Below are 12015 nucleotides of genomic sequence, written 5' to 3'. Positions count from 1 at the left end.
AACCGGGGACATCACCCAGACCTGTTGTCCCGGCTCGAACTCGATGGATGAGGCATGCTGATCATACCAGCGCTTCATGTCTTCTTGGCTGGCTTCGAGGTTGGCCTTGGCAAGTTCCCTGAACCGCCGGGTCTGGTTACGGAGGGTCAAGAGGTACTTGTATACATCAGGGGGAGTCTTCTGAGGGGCCACCTCCCACCCTTCTTTGACCAGGCTGAGGGGGCCCTGGACGGGGTGTCCATACAATAGTTCGAACGGACTGAAGCCCACGATGTCTGGGGGACTTCCCTGTAAGCGAACAGGAGGCACGGGAGTAGCACGTCCCATTGGCGACGTAAGGGTTCCTCCAGGCCCATGATCATCCCCTTGAGAGTGCGGTTAAATCGTTCTACTAGTCCGTTCCCTTGCGGGTGATAGGGGGTCGTGAATTTGTAGGAGACCCCGCACTGTTGCCATAGGGACTTCATGTACTTGGGAGATAAAGTTCGTGCCCCTGTCACTGACGACTTCTCAGGGGAAGCCCACCCGCGAGAAGATCCCCATCAGGGATCGGCCCACCACAGGCGCCGTCACGGTCCGGAGAGGTATGGCCTCGGGATAGCGGGTGGCATGGTCCACCAGGACAAGTATGAATCGGTGTCCCTGTGCTGTCCGGGGCTCCAGGGGCTCCACAATGTCGATTCCCACCTGCTCAAAGGGGGTGGTGACGATGGGAAAGGGTTGCAGGGGGACTTTGAGTTTTCGGCCGCTCTTCCCGCTGGCCTGGCAGGTGGGGCAGGCCCGGCAGTGGTTTGCTACATCGTTCCGCATCTTCGGCCAGTAGAAGTGGGTCACCAGGCGGCTGTACGTCTTGTCCTGCCCCAGGTGCCCGGCAAGAGGCACATCGTGTGCCAAGTTCAATAGGAAGTCCTGAATCGGAGGGGGACCACCAGCACCCGGCTGGCTCCCAGCTCGGCAATCTTTTGCTCACTGTAGAGCAGCTCGTTGTCCCAGTAAATCCAGTGGGCCCCCGAGGTATCTCCTGCGCTCTGGGCTAGGGCTTGTTGTCGGAGTCCCTCGAGGGAGGGACACGCTCTTTGTTCCTGGCGGAATTGTTCCTGAGTGGGGCCACCCTCTTGACGCCACTGGGCCAGCTCTGGGAGGTCTCGGAGTTGATCAGGTTCTTCGTTGCTGGACCCCGGGGGACCAGGCTCAGGGGTTGTTTCTTCTGTGACGATCGGCGGAGGAGGTTCAGGCCACTCCGGTTCCTCTGGGCTGGAGATGACTCGGGCGGCCATGGACCGGGTCGTTACACAGACCCATTCAGGGAGACCAAGCATCCCCAGGTGCTCCCTCCGCTCAACGGCTGACCAGGGGGAGCTCTCGAGGTCGTTCCCCAGAAGGCAGTCCACTGGGGCATCGTCGCGGACAGTCACTTTTAGCATGCCGGACACCCCTCCCCACTCGAAGGGGACGCAGGCCATCTGGCACAGGCTTTCGGAGTTGTCGGCAGACCGCACTGGACAAAGTACATTGGGTAGGATCTGGTCAGGGGTCACCAGATGGCAGCGGACTGCGGTCACACTGGCCCCTGTGTCACGGAGGGCTTCAGCCCGGCGTCCATTGATGGTGACCCACTGGCTGTATTTCTGCGTGTTGGCGGGGATGGGTGCCCGCGGGACCATGTCTCTCTCCCCTAGACAGACCAGGGACATGGCGGCGGGTTCCCACTCGGGCTGGTATGGCTCATACTCTTCGGCGTCTTCTTGGGCCGGCTCTTCTCCCAGGGCGGCGGCGGCGACCTGGCGGTTCATGGGGCTCTGATTTTTCGGGCAGTTGGGGTCATTGGCGTAGTGGCCGGGTCGCTGGCATCTGTGGCAGGTAAGGTTGGAGCGGAACCCTGGTCGCGTTGGAGGGCTTCCTCTTCCGGCCGGGGGTGGGGGGTTGCTAGTGGAGGGCACCGTGACGGTGTCCCTGCCTCGACCCTGGCCTCCTCCTCCCCCCCGTGGGCGGTGGGGCCCTTGGGAGGCTCTGTTCTGTTCGCTGGGCCAGCTCCGAGGGACTCGGGTGCTCTCCCATCGGTCTGCTTCGATGGCGAGTTTCCGAGGTTCAGTCAGTTTACTATCAAGGAGGTGCTGTCTTAGTTCGACGAAGCAATTATTGGAGAGGTGCTCCCATACAATAAGGTCGAACAATTGCTCATAGGTGGTGACCTGGCTGCTCTTGATCCATCCCTCGAAGGCTCGGCTAAAAAAGTTCACGTACTCTACCCAGGTGGTACCCGGGATTCGTTTGCAGTCTCGAAACCTCTGGCGGTACATCTCGGGCGTGAGCCCATAGCGAGTGAGGAGGGCGGCCTTTATGTGGTCGGAGGATGTCATCTGGTGGTCGGGGAGTTGCAGCAGGGCGTCTCGCCCTTCGTTGACGAATTTCCCCCATAACCCGGCTCCCCAGTCGCTCCGCGGGATTCGGTGGGAGGTCATTGCTACCTCGTAGGCTTTAAACCATTGCTGGATATCATCGTTCTGGTAGTATTCCCTGACGACATCCTTGGGGATGTGGACCTTGGGGTCCGTAGGGGCAGTGGGGCTCTGGTGCTCGGAGACTCCGAGGTCTTTGTTCTGCAGCCGAATTTCTAGCTCCTTCAAGTTGCGCTCATGCTCGTAGGCTAGTCTTTTCTCTTCCAGTTCCCTCTGGCTCTTTTTCTCTTCCCGTTCTTCCCTGAGCCGTATGTGTTCGAGGGTTATTTTTTGTTCTGCCAATTTGAGTTCTCCATCTAAGCGGAGTCGAGCCAGCTCCAATTCGTGGAGCCGGCTTTTCTCCCGTTCTCCTTTCGTCCACAGGGGTGGTACTTGCTTCGGTGGTCTCGAGGCTTTGATTTTGGGGTGGGGATGCTTCCGTCTCCACCCAAGATTCTAAGGCATGTTTGAGGTCATCTTTCGTGCTCAGTCCTGTGGTAGCAATGCCCAGTTCTATACAGAATTGTTTTAGTTTTTTGTGGCTGTACTCTTCCAGCTTTTCCATCAGAAATGTTTCTGTTGTTCCACTTTCCTTTGTTGTCATGGTGGCTGTGTGTCGTGGGGTGAGTTACTCTCTGTACGATTATGCGTCGGCTCGGATCGCGCCGCTGGCCACCAATGTTAGACGGGGACCCGGAGGGTCGGCCGAGCACATGGGGAGAGGCCTCCGGCAAGGGCCCTCTCCAGTAATCGTACAGACAGGTAACTTCCCCCCCCTCCCACAGATAGACACCACACAGAGATGAGTTCTGCACACTTTTATATATCTTTTAGGCAAGGTGATGAGCGGTACAGTGGGACCATGATACGAGGATCCTGTCAATTCTAGTCTCTTTGGGGAAAAGGGGTAGCGGGACAGTCTGAATACCGGCCTGGTATAGAAGCAGCAAAAGGTGGAGCTCACAATCCTCGAGCTGGAGGGTCCGTAAGGATGAGCCGCGGCAGGCCTGGTAGATGGTTCACGATGAGGAGGGCCGCGGCAGCGCCAGCAGGCTTCGAGGATGGTTCACGACGAGGAGGGCCGCGGCAGCGCCAGCAGGCCTTGGAGATGGTTCACGACGAGGAGGGCCGCGGCAGCGCCAGCAGGCCTTGAAGATGGTTCACGCGAGGAGGGCCGCAGCAACGCCAGCAGGCCTTGAAGATGTTTCACGACGAGGATGGCCGCGGCAGCGCCAGCAGGCCTTCAAAGATGGTTCACGAAGATGAGCCGCGGCAGCGCCAGCAGGCCTCCAAGGATGAGTTCGTCTCGGTGTCTCTCGACTCCAGGATACAACTGCCTTCCTGCTCTGGAGCTACCCCAGTTATAGGTCTGGCGCCCTTTGATGTCCGGACCCTCGCACTTGGAGGTCGGGAGGTCCGGGATGAGGGAGTCCAGACACCCAGCAGGGGGGTGGAGCCAGCGCCCAGGGAGGCTGGGGGCGATCGACACCTGGCAGAGGGGAGCCATCGACACTCCTCCTTCCATTGACTCGCCAAGTGGTCTCTTCACCCCCTGGACGGATGGTGGTGCCTCGATGTCGGGGCCTGGCCGGGCCCGAGGCCGAGGTCGACCCGAGGCCACGCGGCCTGGTCGTGTAGTGTCCAAAATGGCGGCTGGGCCGGGGACAGTGGTTCTGGAAGGAGCCCATGCCAGCCGATACTGGGGTGTTCAGGAGCTGGGGTTCCGTCGGGGAAGGGCCGTGGGTTGCCCCGGCGGGTTGCAGGGGTTGTTCTTGTCCGGGAAACAGGAGGAGCAGGGGTCCGTGACCCGCCATGCGGGGAGGGATCGGGCCTTCCACGAGGCCTGTCCAACATACCCCCTCTAGTAAGAAGTTAAAAGGGATCAGTGAGTGATCTGACCATGTCTGGACCATAGGTGGGTTTACTTCGAGCGTAGCAAGGTTAGAGCAAATACAATCTAAGATATGTCCTGCCCGGTGCTTTGTATTCGATGTAAGTACTGATAGACCTAATACATCTATTGTGTCTTTAAAAGAAATGGCTTCCGGATCTGTGGGAGAGTCCAGGTGGAGATTAATATCCCCGAGTAGAGTGAAATTGGCGAATCCAAGGTCCAAGTTACTGAGTACCTCCCCAATGCTTTCCAAAAATTCCTTATTCGGGCCTGGAGGGCGGTAGACCAATGCTCCTGCAAATGTAAAGGAATCATTGACCTTAATGCAAAAACCCGCACATTCTGCTCCTTTGATGTCCTAGAGCTCATTTATAGAGCATTTTCAGGTATCCCGTGGATAATTGCCAGGCCTCCACCCCGTTATATCTACTTTCAAACAGTCACAATGATACAACTGATCGATTCTGTGTGTATATAGATCATGTAGAGAGTTATTTGAAAGTAATAGTAATTTAAGTGCAAACACTCAAATTCCAGCAGATCAGGCTTCAAAACAAGTACTTCCAGGCCCGATTATCCACTTTTCTACATCACTCTCCTGTGCACCTTATCTCACAGCTGACTTTGGGGCCCAGCCCCATATCAGCCACCATCCAGCTCCACTTTCATTATTCCTGTAAAAAACATTAGTAAAATCACCTTCAAACTTAAAACATTGAATATAGCAGTAAATATAATTAGCACACACTTTAATATGTTCCACAGTTTCCCCAATGACCTGACTGCTAATTAAATAAAAACAGAAAGGTCATGACCTTTTTTTTATACAGGGCCGGCTTTAGCACTAGTGCTAAAGTCTTTTTTTGGTGCCCCACCAATGACCTCTTTCTTCACAGACACCACCCTCCAAAGGTTCACTTCATCTCTGCGTAGCCCCTCTCTCATATGCATTTCATTCGTGGTATACTATTTGTTGTGCTGCTCATATCAGTGTAGGGTGTCACAGTACTTTACACACATACTATACAGGGACAATGAATCATACAAGTATGTAAATCAGTCTGTAGGGAATGCCACATAGGACAATGAGGAATGCAAGGTGTAGGAATCACATGTCATCCATACTGGTGGCCAGTATATTTTAAGAGGGTTAGGGCTGGGGAAGCACAAACTCTGGATTTAAAGCATACCCCAGTGGTTGGGGTTTGGCTTTACTAATACAAATGTATATCCGCCTAAATCTGTCTAAACTCTTTTAAACAACATTAACGAAAGACTGGGGAAGTTCTAACTGTGTAGTAACACAAAAAAGTTCTAACTATACCATTAATGTTTGTAGGCAGTTCATTTATGACAGTTCATAGGTCGCTGTCCTATGTTAGGATTGTAACCTCTGAACTGCAAGTAACACCAGCATCTCTTTGACAAAGGCAGTAACCCACTGAGCTATCCACATAAAATACAGCTTATCTGCAGTTCAAAACTACCAACAGGCAAAGGATTGATCTCCAGCAGGATCATTAATCACCAGTTATCTGGACATTTTTATTGTTGACTTGCATCCATAGCCATGACATTGATAAAAACAATTTAAATGAAGCATAAACAAAGTATTTGCCTTGCTGGGCCTGTGCAAATTTAAAAAATAAAAACAAATAGTAACACATTCTCTTACCTACTTTAGTCAAAATGTGTGTCACATCCTGATCTGATATGCAGCTACAGGGGTCAGGAAAGGTGAATAGGAATAAACAAACTTATTCTTTCCAGTGAACAGAAAAGGAAATATCCACGCAGCAGGAAAAAGTTACTCGGTGCCAAATAAAGAATTAGTCCCTTCACCATGCCCCTATTGTTCCTGCTCGACAAAGCCCACCTTTCTAAAAGGAGTTGGGTGATCGGGGATGGCTGTGAGAAAGAGCCCCGGCCAAAGCACTCAACTCCCAGAACAGAAAGGAAAACAATGTTAGGCGTAACGTTTTAAATTAAAGATGCCATTTTGTATTGGCATTTGCGTTATCACTGCTAGGGCCTAGGCTCATGTTTGGGTGGGCCAGGCTAATGTGGCCCACTTGGCCTCTCGCTAGAACCGGGTATTTGCGTTATCACTGCGAGGGCCAAGGCTCATGTTTGGGTGGGCCAGGCTCATGTGGTCCATCCGGCCCCTCGCTAGAACCGGGCCTGATATTACAGTGATGAGTACACACATCTGTATGCCAGTGCACACACCGCAGTACTACTTTGCTGTGCCTCTGATGTTACAGTACTGGATCCCAAAATCTGTTGGGCACAGCATCTCGGCCTAGTCTGCTGGGTAAATAATTTGACAAGTACTGCTTTCCCACATCTGGTTCAAAGTGCACCTCACTTCTAATCTGTAGTGTCCGTAATATCACAGTACTGGGACTCACACACCTTTCTTTCAGTACGTCAGTCCTAGTTTATACTGTACCTGATATTATGATACAAAGCCCATAAGCCTGTTTGCCACTTCACCTCATTCCTAGTCCACAGCGGTCCTGATATACAGGCCCGATACCAACACACCTGTATATCAGTGCACCTCAGTCTTAGTCTTCTGTGTATCTGATATTACAGTACTGGGACCAACACACTTGTCTGTCAGTGCACCTCAGTCCTAGTCTACAGTGTACCTGTTATTACAGTACTGGGCCCACAGACCTGTTTGTCAATGCACCTCAAACCTATTCTGTAGTATTCCTGATATTACAGTACTGGGACCCACGCACCCGTTTGTCAGGGCAGCATAGCTAAATACATATAAGGTCCCAAAGGCGAGACCGATTGCTTTGCAAATGCTTGTTATTCTAATCTCCTATTCCCCTGATATGCTAGTACTGGGACCCCAAAGCTGCCATGCCAGTGCACATCACTCAAACCCTACAGCAGCGCATACACAAAGTGATGACCACACACCCCAATGTATCGGTCTCCTTTTAGACACACAAAGGCACCTCTGTCAGTGCACCCTGTACATTACAGTAATTGGACACACACTCAACGCTTCTGGTGCTTCTGAATTCAGACCTGTAGCACAAACCCTGCTCTGCCAGTGTACCTCAATCATGACCTGCTGCGCCCTGGATTTTCAAGTACTGGCTACTGGGACCAACACCAGTTTCTACCACTACATCTCTGACTTGACCTCTAACTAGGGGAACCAGACGTCCCAGATTTCCCCGGACAGTCCCGGTTTTTTCAAGACTCTCCCGACGCTTTTGTTAATTTTAAATACATGCCCCGGTTTTGGGGACAAAGGCCAAGTCATCCTGCGAAGCTGAATTGAAAAATATGCTCCCCTTTCACAGACTCCTTTAGAAGGTTAGAGGATGTGGCCTATGGCCAGAGCTACTGACTTTGGAGGTAGGGAACCAGGTTCGAGTCTTGGCCTTGGCTCAACGTTCTGTGATTCTGGGCAAATCATTTAATCTCCGTGCGCCTACCAAAAAAAAATTAATGGTTCCTTGTGTAATGTAACTGGTGCTCATGTAAAGCGCTCTAATACCTACGGGTCGAGTTTGTGCTAAATGAATCTGCAAAAACATATAAAGTCTAAGGAGGAGGTATCTGTCTGCTCCCAGCAGAGAGAAAGAGTGGAGATGGGGGGTGCAGGGTGAAGGTTGTTCCATTGATGAGTATGTAAATGTTGCCTTGAAATGTGTCTATATATATATATATATATATATGTATATATATATATATAATTACCAGGCTTCTCCAAGTTCAACAAAGAAGATCGAGCCACACCGACCAGGTACTGTTCAAATATTTTTATTTCTCGGGCAAAAAAGACGCGTTTCGAGCGCACAGGCTCTTGGTCACTATACTGGCATATACCGTGGCATATACTGTGGCCGGCTCTGGTCACGAAGACTCCCCACCGCATAAAGAGCAGGTCCTTGTATCAAGAAAAGTTTGTGACACAGTAAAGGAGCAGCATACCTGTTTGGTTGGCAAGAAACAAGCAGCAGACTGGATCAGTGACAAACCAGCAACCTAATTGGAATTGTATTTACGGAGGCAAAGGCTACAGCATCACTATGGCATTACAATGAACTATGATAACCAAAATGCTTTGCGCGGACACGCCCACATGGGCGGCACCATGTACTTAAATCACCTGAAACAGACTGCAAAGCTCATCCTTATCCCGAAGCCATGCCAGTGATTAAGGGGAACTCTTCCCAGAAACTCGTTTGGCAAGTGTGGCGAAATGTTATGCTGAGAGAACTGTTTACAGCCTACTGCTGCTGGCCGAAATAAAGAAGGTTAAAGAAAAACGCTGTGAGAGGGGTCTTCAATTTAGGGAGCATCCTTCGTTTGGCATATATATATATATATATATATATATATATATATATATATACACACACACACACACACACACACACACACACACACACACACACATTTTCAAGGCTACATGTACATACTCAGCAATGGAACAACCTCCACCCTGCACCCCCCTCTCCACTCTTTCTCTCTGCTGTGAGATGTATGTCTAGCAGGCGCGCAACACCCATTGGACTCACCGGGCTTCAGCCCCCGCCCCCCCCCCCCCCCCCCCCCCCCCCCCACCGGTCGTGTGTGGCAGCCCGGGATGAGACAGATCCCGGGAACACACACAGCCACACCCGAACGTTTCACCGGTCTTTAAAAGACCATTTGAATGTTAATTAGGCCTTGCTGTTGTTTCACCCCTTGCTGGAGGCCCTGCAGCTCCACTCTGTCTACTGATTAAAGGTTCAGCCCCCCCCCCCCCTATCCCCTCCCCCCCTCCGAAATTTGGCTCTAGTTGCGCCTCTGATATCTAGACACACAAACACACACCTATGCAAAAAAAAAAACGGATGGGCCAGGTATAGAAGTAAGACTAGAGGCTTTAGTCCTCCTTCTATGTCTGACCTGTCCTGGTTTTTGCTTCTCAAAATCTGGTCACCCTACCTCTAATAACACCCCTTCCTGTTTCAAGATGGAACCCCGCACGGCATGAGTTTTGGGGGCAGTGGCAACCTCCCCCCCCCCCTCCCTTACCTGCGGCCGCAAGAATTGGCAGTACCCACCGCTCCTACCTGCCGCCATCACGGCCGCCGCATAGTTCGCCCTATCCCCACCCCCGCTCTTCGATCAGGCCACCGCGGGCGCCAAACACAGGGGCCGCCACAGGCGGCCTAAGGCCTAGCTACGCCACCGCTCAATCCTGGGCTGTTTTTTTTCCAAGCACGAGACCCACACGCAGCTCAGCCAATGCATCTCCACCCTGCCTCGCGCTGCCCACCCAGAGCAGCGGCCCGCGAGCTCTGGAGACCAACAAAGGCTGCAAATCTTTCCTAAGATTAATGATGCGCCCTGTGATAAACAACCGAACGCCCCCATCAGTCTTAATAAAAGAGAGAAAATTGCGGCAGCCTCTGTTAAAATGGCTCTTGTTTTCTTAGTCAGCGTGGACGCATTTTTTGCTTTTCAGCAATAATGTAATTGTGTTGAGATGAGCAGTGTTCCCGTGTTTATTCTGGGAACGGATGGTTATTCTGCGATGCCCTGGTTTTGCGGCTCTGCCTGCGTCTGATTTTGCATATATATTAACAGGAACACTGGAAAGGTTCTTGCAAAGCCGGGGATGTACTCGGAGATGATCTCTGCATAGTGTTACATATGCATGATTAAATTGAGTTTGTCTGGCTCACACTGGCCCCTCACAGGCACGAGGCGCTGCACAGGAGCACGTGTTACTCTGGAAGCCAGTGGAGCCCAGTGGCACACTGGCCTCGGGAGATTGTGAGATTTTCTGACACTGGCGAACACGATTCTGGTGTCATATAGAAATGGCCGGTGTCGAGCAGATCTCTGGTGTCAGGTGGAGGTCTCCATAGTGATATAAAAGTCTCTGGTTTTGAACAGTGCTTTAAATGGGAAACATAAGTGCAGGTACCTTCTCAAAAGAGCAATGGGGGTTGGGTGCAGCTAGAGGCGGGCTTAAGTTGCAAACATTTAATCGGCTCAATATCAAAGGTCGGTAAATCGAGTACCATAAAAATTGGGTAATAGTAACATCTGATATTTACAGTGCTTAGAAATGTGAATACAAGTGCTATACGTAAAAAAGCAAAGATAATATTGGGCATCTTACAAGTAAGGATTACGCTCAAAAGTGTATGGTATCATATCATAGGTGCTAGCACATGTGCCATTTTGTAATAGATTTAATGTTCTATTGTTGTTAGATTGAAACTGTGTCCATTCAATTATGTAAACGTGTGCATGATAATGCGTCCCTTTATACGTTGACTTTTACCAAAGGATATCAGTGATATCTTCACCTTTGTCAATCTCCTCTCCAGAGCCGGACTGGCAGTAGCGGGCACCGGGCATTTCCCCGGTGGGCTGCCAGGGTGGAGGCCGATTTTAGGCCCCTGGGGACCGTTTTTGTTACCGGGACTGGCAATATCCCCCGTAACAAAATCACCCGAAACCGACCCAAGTAAACAGCTCGGCCTCACCCCCTCCTCCCCCACAGGGGGGCAGCCTACCAGTTTGCCAGGGCCGGATTTGGTTCCCAGTCCCGCCTTGCTCCACTAGGGGTCTTCCCTACCTCGTTTCCTCTTCCACATTTTCTCTCATTCCCATTGTCAACCCTGTGCTGACAATGTGACTCGTTTTCTCTCTCTCCTCTGATCTTCTGTCGTCTGATTTGTGCTCTGTATCTCACTTGGCCTGTTTCTCCCCTGTCTTATCGTCCTTTTTATGCCCAGTCTCTCGTTTTCTTTGCATTTTTCTCTCTCCCGTGTCTGACCCCTTCCCCTCAGCTTTCCCTTTCTCTCCTTGATACCTCTAACCTGGATCTCTCTCTTCGCCTCTTACAATCCAATGTGCATCTTACTATTTCCTGTCGTCTTTCCCTGTCCTTTCTTTCCTTCTACCTTTGCCTCAGTATCTGATCAGGGACCCCTGGAAAAATATTAAGCGGAAGTTAGAGGCGAAGGAATCATGCTTTTCCTCTCTCCCTTACCCATCCTGTCCTACTCTGTAGAATGCAGCTCACTTGTTGCATAAATGGGCCGGGTCCTTCCGGTGCTCAGCACCGTCAGTTCTAAAAAGCAGGTGCTGAGAAGGCTCTCCATTTTTGCCCTCACTCTCAGGGTGATTTTTTAATTTTTTTTAACATGCAGCAGTACCACCCTTCACTGCCCTTGATGTTACTTTAAAGAGACTCGTTATAGTTCTTTCACAGTTTCATCATTTGAGAACTAAAGCATTTTCAATATTCTATACAATAAAGCCACATTTGGTGCTTATTTATCTTATACTTATTTATCATACACAACTAACAACCATTGGCAAAGTCAATAGCCCTGACGTGTTGTAGGTGTAATGTTACTTGTATTATATATCTGTATGCAAAGACAAAAGCAGCAAAATACCAGATGGTCACACTGTGCTAAGCACAGATTTTTTTACCTTGTGTATTTTTAAGCCTTGCCCTTAATTACATCAATGCAGCCCAAATACATGTGTTCACAAAGAACTCAATTAGACTAAAAAACCTTCAGTACTGGCAAGAAATTAATCACCTACATGATTTGAGCGAAACAAACATATGATTGAGTCAATACCTATTACATTTCATACCACCACGCAATGTTATTCCTTGATTATAGGGAA

General features: G+C 50.6%; 1 protein-coding gene across 2 annotated transcripts in view; it reads left to right on the top strand.

Moving 5' to 3' along the window:
- BRSK1 (BR serine/threonine kinase 1) overlaps positions 1 to 12015 on the top strand; it is a 439309-nt gene that overhangs the window by 50333 nt on the left and 376961 nt on the right. The gene's annotated exons all lie outside the window — the stretch shown is intronic.

This window comes from Lissotriton vulgaris, chromosome 7, assembly GCF_964263255.1.
Source record: "Lissotriton vulgaris chromosome 7, aLisVul1.2, whole genome shotgun sequence".
NCBI classification, from domain to species: Eukaryota; Metazoa; Chordata; class Amphibia; order Caudata; family Salamandridae; genus Lissotriton; species Lissotriton vulgaris.
Note: the sequence above shows the minus strand (reverse complement) of the source record. Positions and strands in the feature narration are given on the sequence as shown.